The following is a 6,820-nucleotide window of genomic DNA, read 5'->3' as shown; positions in this document are numbered from 1 at the left end:
AAAAAAAAAAAAAAAAAAAAAAGAAGGTATTTGGCCTAAAAACACAAACAAAAAGAAAGAAGAGATTGTACTGTGTATGATAATTAACAATAATAGTTGATAACCCAAAAATTAAAACAATAATAGCTGGTAACTCCACACAAAATGCTTTGTGCTTTAGGATATCCAGTTAATTAGAATTGACTTTACAGCATGTTTCTTGTAGCAAATACTTCATTCATATATTTCCAAAAAATAAAATAAAAATAGACAGTGGCTAGCAATAAAATAAGACCCTCCCTAGTCCCTATACAGTTCTAATAACATCCATGTGACTTATCATGCTGCCAGTTTGCAATGGCAGTACATATGACAGAACCGGACTTTAATCTTGAAGAGTTTGAATGTTTCTGTCACTTTAAAATTGCATTCGTTTGCTAATACTAATAATCATCTATGTGTGTTTATATATATACTTTAAAATTGCATTCGTTTGCTAATACTAATAATCATCTATGTGTGTTTATATATTTATATATATATATATATATATATATATATATATATATATTGTGTCATCTTAAATTGTAAATACGTCATTGCCACATATATTATAGACAGGGATTGAGATACGATATTACACCGGATGCAATTACTTTTAATAAATGAGTTTAAATGTTGAAAAAAACAACTTTCAATCTTAACCATTCAATAAAAAATATTTAAAAATGTAAAAAAGTTAAAAGTTAAAAAGTAAAGTGATAAAAATTTTATGTGAGAAGGGAAGAGGAATATTGCACCCCGTGCAATATATTAGAAATTGTATTGGATCTCAATCTTTGTATACCACCCAATGCTTTCATGTTGAAAGAGTCCAATGCTTCTTCTATATTTATTATTATTATTTTTTGGTTTCTTATTTTTGAAGTGACCAAATCAACAGTAGTGCTCTATTGGTGTAAGGGGGGTGGATTTTATGTTTGATATAAAGAGGTTGATTGATGATGCCAAAAATCGCCAGTAAGCCACACAGTCCTCACGTGCTCTAGATAGAATATGCGAAACAGAAACAAAGAAGACCTTACAGAGAATACCAGTGTGATACCGGCCAAATACCATCCGAAGGTTAAGTTAGAGAGAATTTCTACAACTCTAGAGTGTCAGAGCTGGGAGAATTACGCGTACCTTGATTTGTGAGAGTTTTGGAGTTTTTATAGTAGCGTAGAGTCGACCTTAATTTCTTGGTGGAGAAGATATTTCCTTGTAGGGAAGATTTTCACTAATATTATTTCCTTGTAGGGAAGATCTTCACTAATATTCACAATTTACGGGATTATTTCCTTACAGAGATTCCTATAATTACGATGGACATTTCCATACTAGAATCCTTGGAGACTACCCATTCCACGTGGGTGCCATGTAGATGCCATAAGAGTGACACATGGCTTCAACAGACTGTCTCCTTTTTATCCGTTCAAGTTGCGAATCCGTCTACTAGCTTTGTTAGAGCAACTATACCGTCTCTTTTGGTTACCTCGTCTCTAAAGTCTAACTCCATTAATTCAATCATTTAATTTTTGGGTTATCAACTATTATTGTTAATTATCATACACAGTACAATCTCTTCTTTCTTTTTGTTTGTGTTTTTAGGCCAAATACCTTCTTTTTTTTTTTTTTTTTTTGCTAATACATCAATATTTGAGATGGGACTAGAGTTGAATCCGTTTAAAACACTATAATTGCTAATTGAACTACAAAGTTCTTGGCAGTCAAACACTTAAATTTTTATTTTAATAAATATTATCAGTCGATCTTATCAAACTTTCACGACAAAACCATTATTGGTTTTGGCTAATATTTTCGTTCAGCGCCAACCTGGAGGAAGGTAGGCGAAGATTACTGAAACTCAAATTTAAGTTCCTATATAGTGATGATGACATAAGCATATATGGTCCTCCATCGTATTGACGAATGAAGAGGCATTAAATGACAATCAACAAGCCAGACACTCGTTAGTGGCACCTGGTAATATATGACAAGCCAAACAAGCCCAAACATAACCGACGGACCAACAGACAAATAATTATTAAGAATATCATTTATTGCCAATGGAACCAAAATTCATAAAACCAGGCATTAATTCCTAGATGTGGAAAAGGAGCCTAGAAAAGGAAGACAAAACAGAAGGAAAATGTAGAATACACTCCAATTTGAGCAATTGAATCATTTCTGCTTGATCTAATTTAGCCATTGGAGGGTCTTTACCCAACACCACACCGGTGTTCCACCTTGCTCTTAGCTCTTTTTTGCAGATTGGCTTGAGAAGCAGCCTAACATTTCCATCCGTTTAAGAAAAAGCACAACTGACAAATTTCAATTTCATTATATAGCTTACGAGTTTCATGTGAAGATTAAATGGGTCAGCTCGAATGCTTGGGAATTTGTAGTGATATTGCGGTGTTTGGTCATCTTTGTTGCTACGGGCTTCTAGTGAAGATTCAATGGGTCAGCTCAAATGCTTGGGAATTCATTTGTAGTGAATTCGCAATGTTTGGTCATCTTTGTTGCGTTTGTGCCATTATATCTGGTTGTGGTGCTGATGAAAATGAACTTTGACGGCTAGGACTGCTATAACATTTGGAAGAAGAAAGGGAAATTAAATGGAAAGAAGAACCCTCTATTAATCCCATACTACCAAAAAGTCCTTTCCATCCAAACCATCTATACATCTCAGCCTATTATAGCCCCTTTAACCAACCCCACCCCCATAGCCCAAGTACATGTCCTCGTAGACACTTAATCTAGGCCAATTCCAGTAATAACCTTGTTTGACATAGGAGCAGCAGCAACAATTCTCCATCCTAGGATTTTACTTGCAGAATTTTGGCTACCCCATAATCAGATGTTTAGAGCAGCAAATGGAGAAACATTCCTTATCAACCTGAAAAGTAAGCCTCTTTTACCAGCGACCTCCCCATTTTCACCAATTTCTCCCTATCAAAACTAGGGCTGTCCACCAGAACCCGTACCCAACCAAACCGACGCGAACCGTCCTATCTGTATCCGAAACCGGTCGACCCGACACTGGTGACGGTCGGCAGCGGGTTTCAACTTCCAGAAACCGAGACCAGCGGGTCGGTTGACGGTCTGCTCTTCAAAATCCGATTCCAACCGATCCGACCGCCTATATATCGGAAACACCCACCGATTTTCTCAGGTATGAGGATTTCCGATCATTTCTCGACAGGTTTGTTGAGATCTGGCGAGATCTCGTCGGGATCTCAACAGATCCTTGAGATCCGGCGAGATCTCTTCAAGATTTGGTGAGTGCGTTTTGAAATCTTGCTCGATCCGGCCATGTTTCGGCCAGATGTAGCAGATTTCGGCCAGTTCCGGCCTGATTTCGCCGGATTTCGTCTTCCCTGAGTCCGACCGATCACCGACCGATCCGTACCCGATATCCGAGTCGCCGGAACCGACTCATTAACGGTCGGCGGCGGGTCTGGATGTTAAAGACCCGATGTAGTCGGGTTGGTTTCGGGTTGGGCACAAACCCGACCCGGACCGACCCGTGGACAGGCCTAATCAAAACCTCCAACCAATAAAAGATAATATGAAAATATGGGATAGAACACAGCATAAGATACAGCAAACTAAGAGATATTATTAGATTCAATAGCTTTTTTACATTAGACATAAAAGACAATGATGAACATCTTACAAGAAGTGGTAATCTTACAAGAACTTCTAAGGGTTTCCTTTTTTCTCTTCACTCTTGCTTCTTCAGAGTTACAAGGACTCTATTTATAGACCACAAAACTTAGAGATAATGTACATTATACATTTCAAAGAAAGTAGGGGCCTAGGCCATGAATTTACAAGTGGCAAAACAAGTAGGGGCCTGGCTAGAGACATATCTTCTTTCGGATAGAGTTCTGCCATGGTTATAATTGTGGATGCCAGGATAAGGTTCACATGCATCAGGAATAGTCCTGGTTGGAGCTGATGAACAAGTGTCAAACCACGTAGGGGACCTGCCTGCATGGGTAAGGTTACTCAGATATGCGTCTAATAAAGGAATAGATATGTGACTGTTGAGGATAAGAGTGGTACGTCTGAAGACGTTTGTGAGACCTTACCCTTTTTTTTTTTTTTTTTTTTTTTTTAAGTGTTAGAAATGTCTAGTTCCATCCATCTCTTCCTTGGAACCATTCTTCGTCAACATCAGCATTGACATTTGGATCATGGTTATGGTAGTAGGGATCATCATATCCCATAAGAGGATTGGGCATTTCCCAATGATCTTCATGTGGCCATTGCTGCCTACAAACTTCTGGATCCATTGGTACTATTTCAGGTAAGATTCCTTGTTTAGGGATTCTGTCATTGTGAGAGCATGATAATAGGATACCCAAGATGTGTCAAGATGTGTGTGTAGAGTGCTATCTGGATTAGTGACCCAATGTATTTCTGCCTAGTGGAAAATTCCTTTTGCACGAACATCATCTTTGGAATTAAACTTGACAATTAGACTTGCTGAAGTAATCTTGCTTCCAAATCTTGGGTTTTCTGTGGTAGGATATTTTATCCATTCTCCATTATGGGCATCAATTTTCAGAATTTCAAACCAGAATTTATGAAAATATTTATTTCCATGCGGGAAGATATATTTGTAAAACTCTAGTTCAAAATGAAGACACATGTAATATTGATTGAGTAAATACCATATGTAAAGGTAATGTGCAACTGTCCAATTGGTTATTCAAAAAGTAAAAGGGGTTTTTCATGGTTGGTCTATATTAGGGAAAATGGCAAGGAAATGGCATTGGTGCTTTCTGAGGTAATCATGGAGGACTCTAATGATTCCTTTGGCTCTGGCTTTAAGGGTTTAGGTCTTTATTTGGTCTTTTATTTTTAGGGGAAGGTTTTCTATCATGTTAAGGATATCATTACGGGCTACAGAGGAAGGTCCTGAGGATGAGGATGGATCTGTAATAGGATATACACATAAAGGTGGAGAAATAATTGTGGTGTTAAGAACTGGAGGTTTTCTAGAAAAATAATCAGTCATAAGGTTATCTTTTCCTTTGATGTGCTTGACTTGGAAAGACCACTGTTAAAACTAGTTTGCCCATCTAAGTAACCAAGGATGTGGGAGCATTTTCCTTTTGAACTGGAGCATTTTGGGAAAGGAGGACATATCCATTTCTACTAGAAAATTATGCCTAAGAATTTCTTTGAAAGTAGAGTGGTAGTGTAGTTCTGAAGGCTTAAATGCACCACTTTTATACCCATAAATACTTCTTTTGCCATCAACTTCTTCAAAAAGAGCTGCTGCCCAATATTCGTCACTTGTGTTTGCAATTACAACACTTTTTGTCATGTAATAAAGTCAACATAAAACATTGTCGTAAATCACAACTTTATAATCTCCCCCTTTGGCTATTCTGTGACAAAACACCTTATAACAGACTCTAGACTTAAACGTGAGTTTGGGAACAATAGTAAAACTCACCTACACCTAAATCTAGAAGCTATGATGAACTTGGAAAATATGTACCTGTAACCTGAAACACTTGCACAAAACATATTAGACCCTCAAGGTAAAGCAAGTAATAAAAGGACAATTATAATGTAACAAGTAAATTGTGATCAAGTAAACATGATGTGAAACATGTAAGCAACTTGATCATACACCAAAACAATCATATGGAAATGACTACAATGATCATATAGCAATGCAAAAGATCATTCGAACATGCAACCAATAAAGCACAATAGCATAAGGATGTATGCATGTTTAGCACATAAACATGATGCGATGAGAGCAACAAAGTATAGATACAAAACATAACTCAAAGTACCATAAAGCAACAAGAAAACAAGCATAATATAAAACAAAGACAAAACAAGGTTTTCTTTAAAAAAAGATGTCTTCTCCCCCTTGGTATATGCATCTCCCCTATGGCTTTCTCCCCCTATAAATGTGCACGAGGTAGAATTTCTCCTCCTAAGAATGTACGCATGAGTCATATAGAAATGACGAAACAAACCGTATACTATGAAACGTATACTCTACCTCTTTTTGTCACGAATAGACAAATGAATCAAGAGGAGGAGGGAAAGAAAAGAAGATATGAATAAGGGTAAAAGATGATGCATGAGGGGTGTAAGAGAATGAGAAAATGAAGCTCAAACAAAATATAAAACATAAAAAAAGAAATATGCTACAATGCATATAGTAAACATGACGTGCTAAGGATGATGGAACATGATATAGACCTAGGCATGACATAGACATAAGAACATGTTAAAGGTGCTAAAAGGTCTAAAAAGACTTAACTAGCATGATTGAATGTAAAAACATGTCAAGTGATCAAGTGTGTGTAGCAAAGGTGCATCTAGTGTGCATGTGAGATGCATGAGCAAGCAATTAAGGGGTAAAGTGTATAAAACACACAACCAATGATTAAAACATGATAAACATGAATAATTATGGTGATCTCTAAAATTTGGTACTCATCGGAGTCTAAAACAACGAGAAAATGCCATTTGGGCATTTTATCAAACACTTAGAGTGCACATACTATATATGTATGTTAAACAATGCATGAACATATGAAAATCTTACCTAAAAACATGTTATTTTTGCTACAAGGGGCCAACATCCAAAGCAAATCATTATTTAAAACAAAGCCCAATAAAAAAGATTGACAAAAATTAAGTTTTCCAACTCCCATTTGAAAAAATCCCAACTATGAACATAAAATCCCAAAAAATATAATCTAAGAATCAAAATCAATGAAAAGTGTTAAAAATTACCTTAGAGATGTTAATGGAA

Source organism: Quercus suber, unplaced genomic scaffold, assembly GCF_002906115.3.
Source record: "Quercus suber isolate HL8 unplaced genomic scaffold, Cork oak 2.0 scaffold_236, whole genome shotgun sequence".
NCBI classification, from domain to species: domain Eukaryota; kingdom Viridiplantae; phylum Streptophyta; class Magnoliopsida; order Fagales; family Fagaceae; genus Quercus; species Quercus suber.
This window is presented reverse-complemented; position numbering follows the sequence as displayed.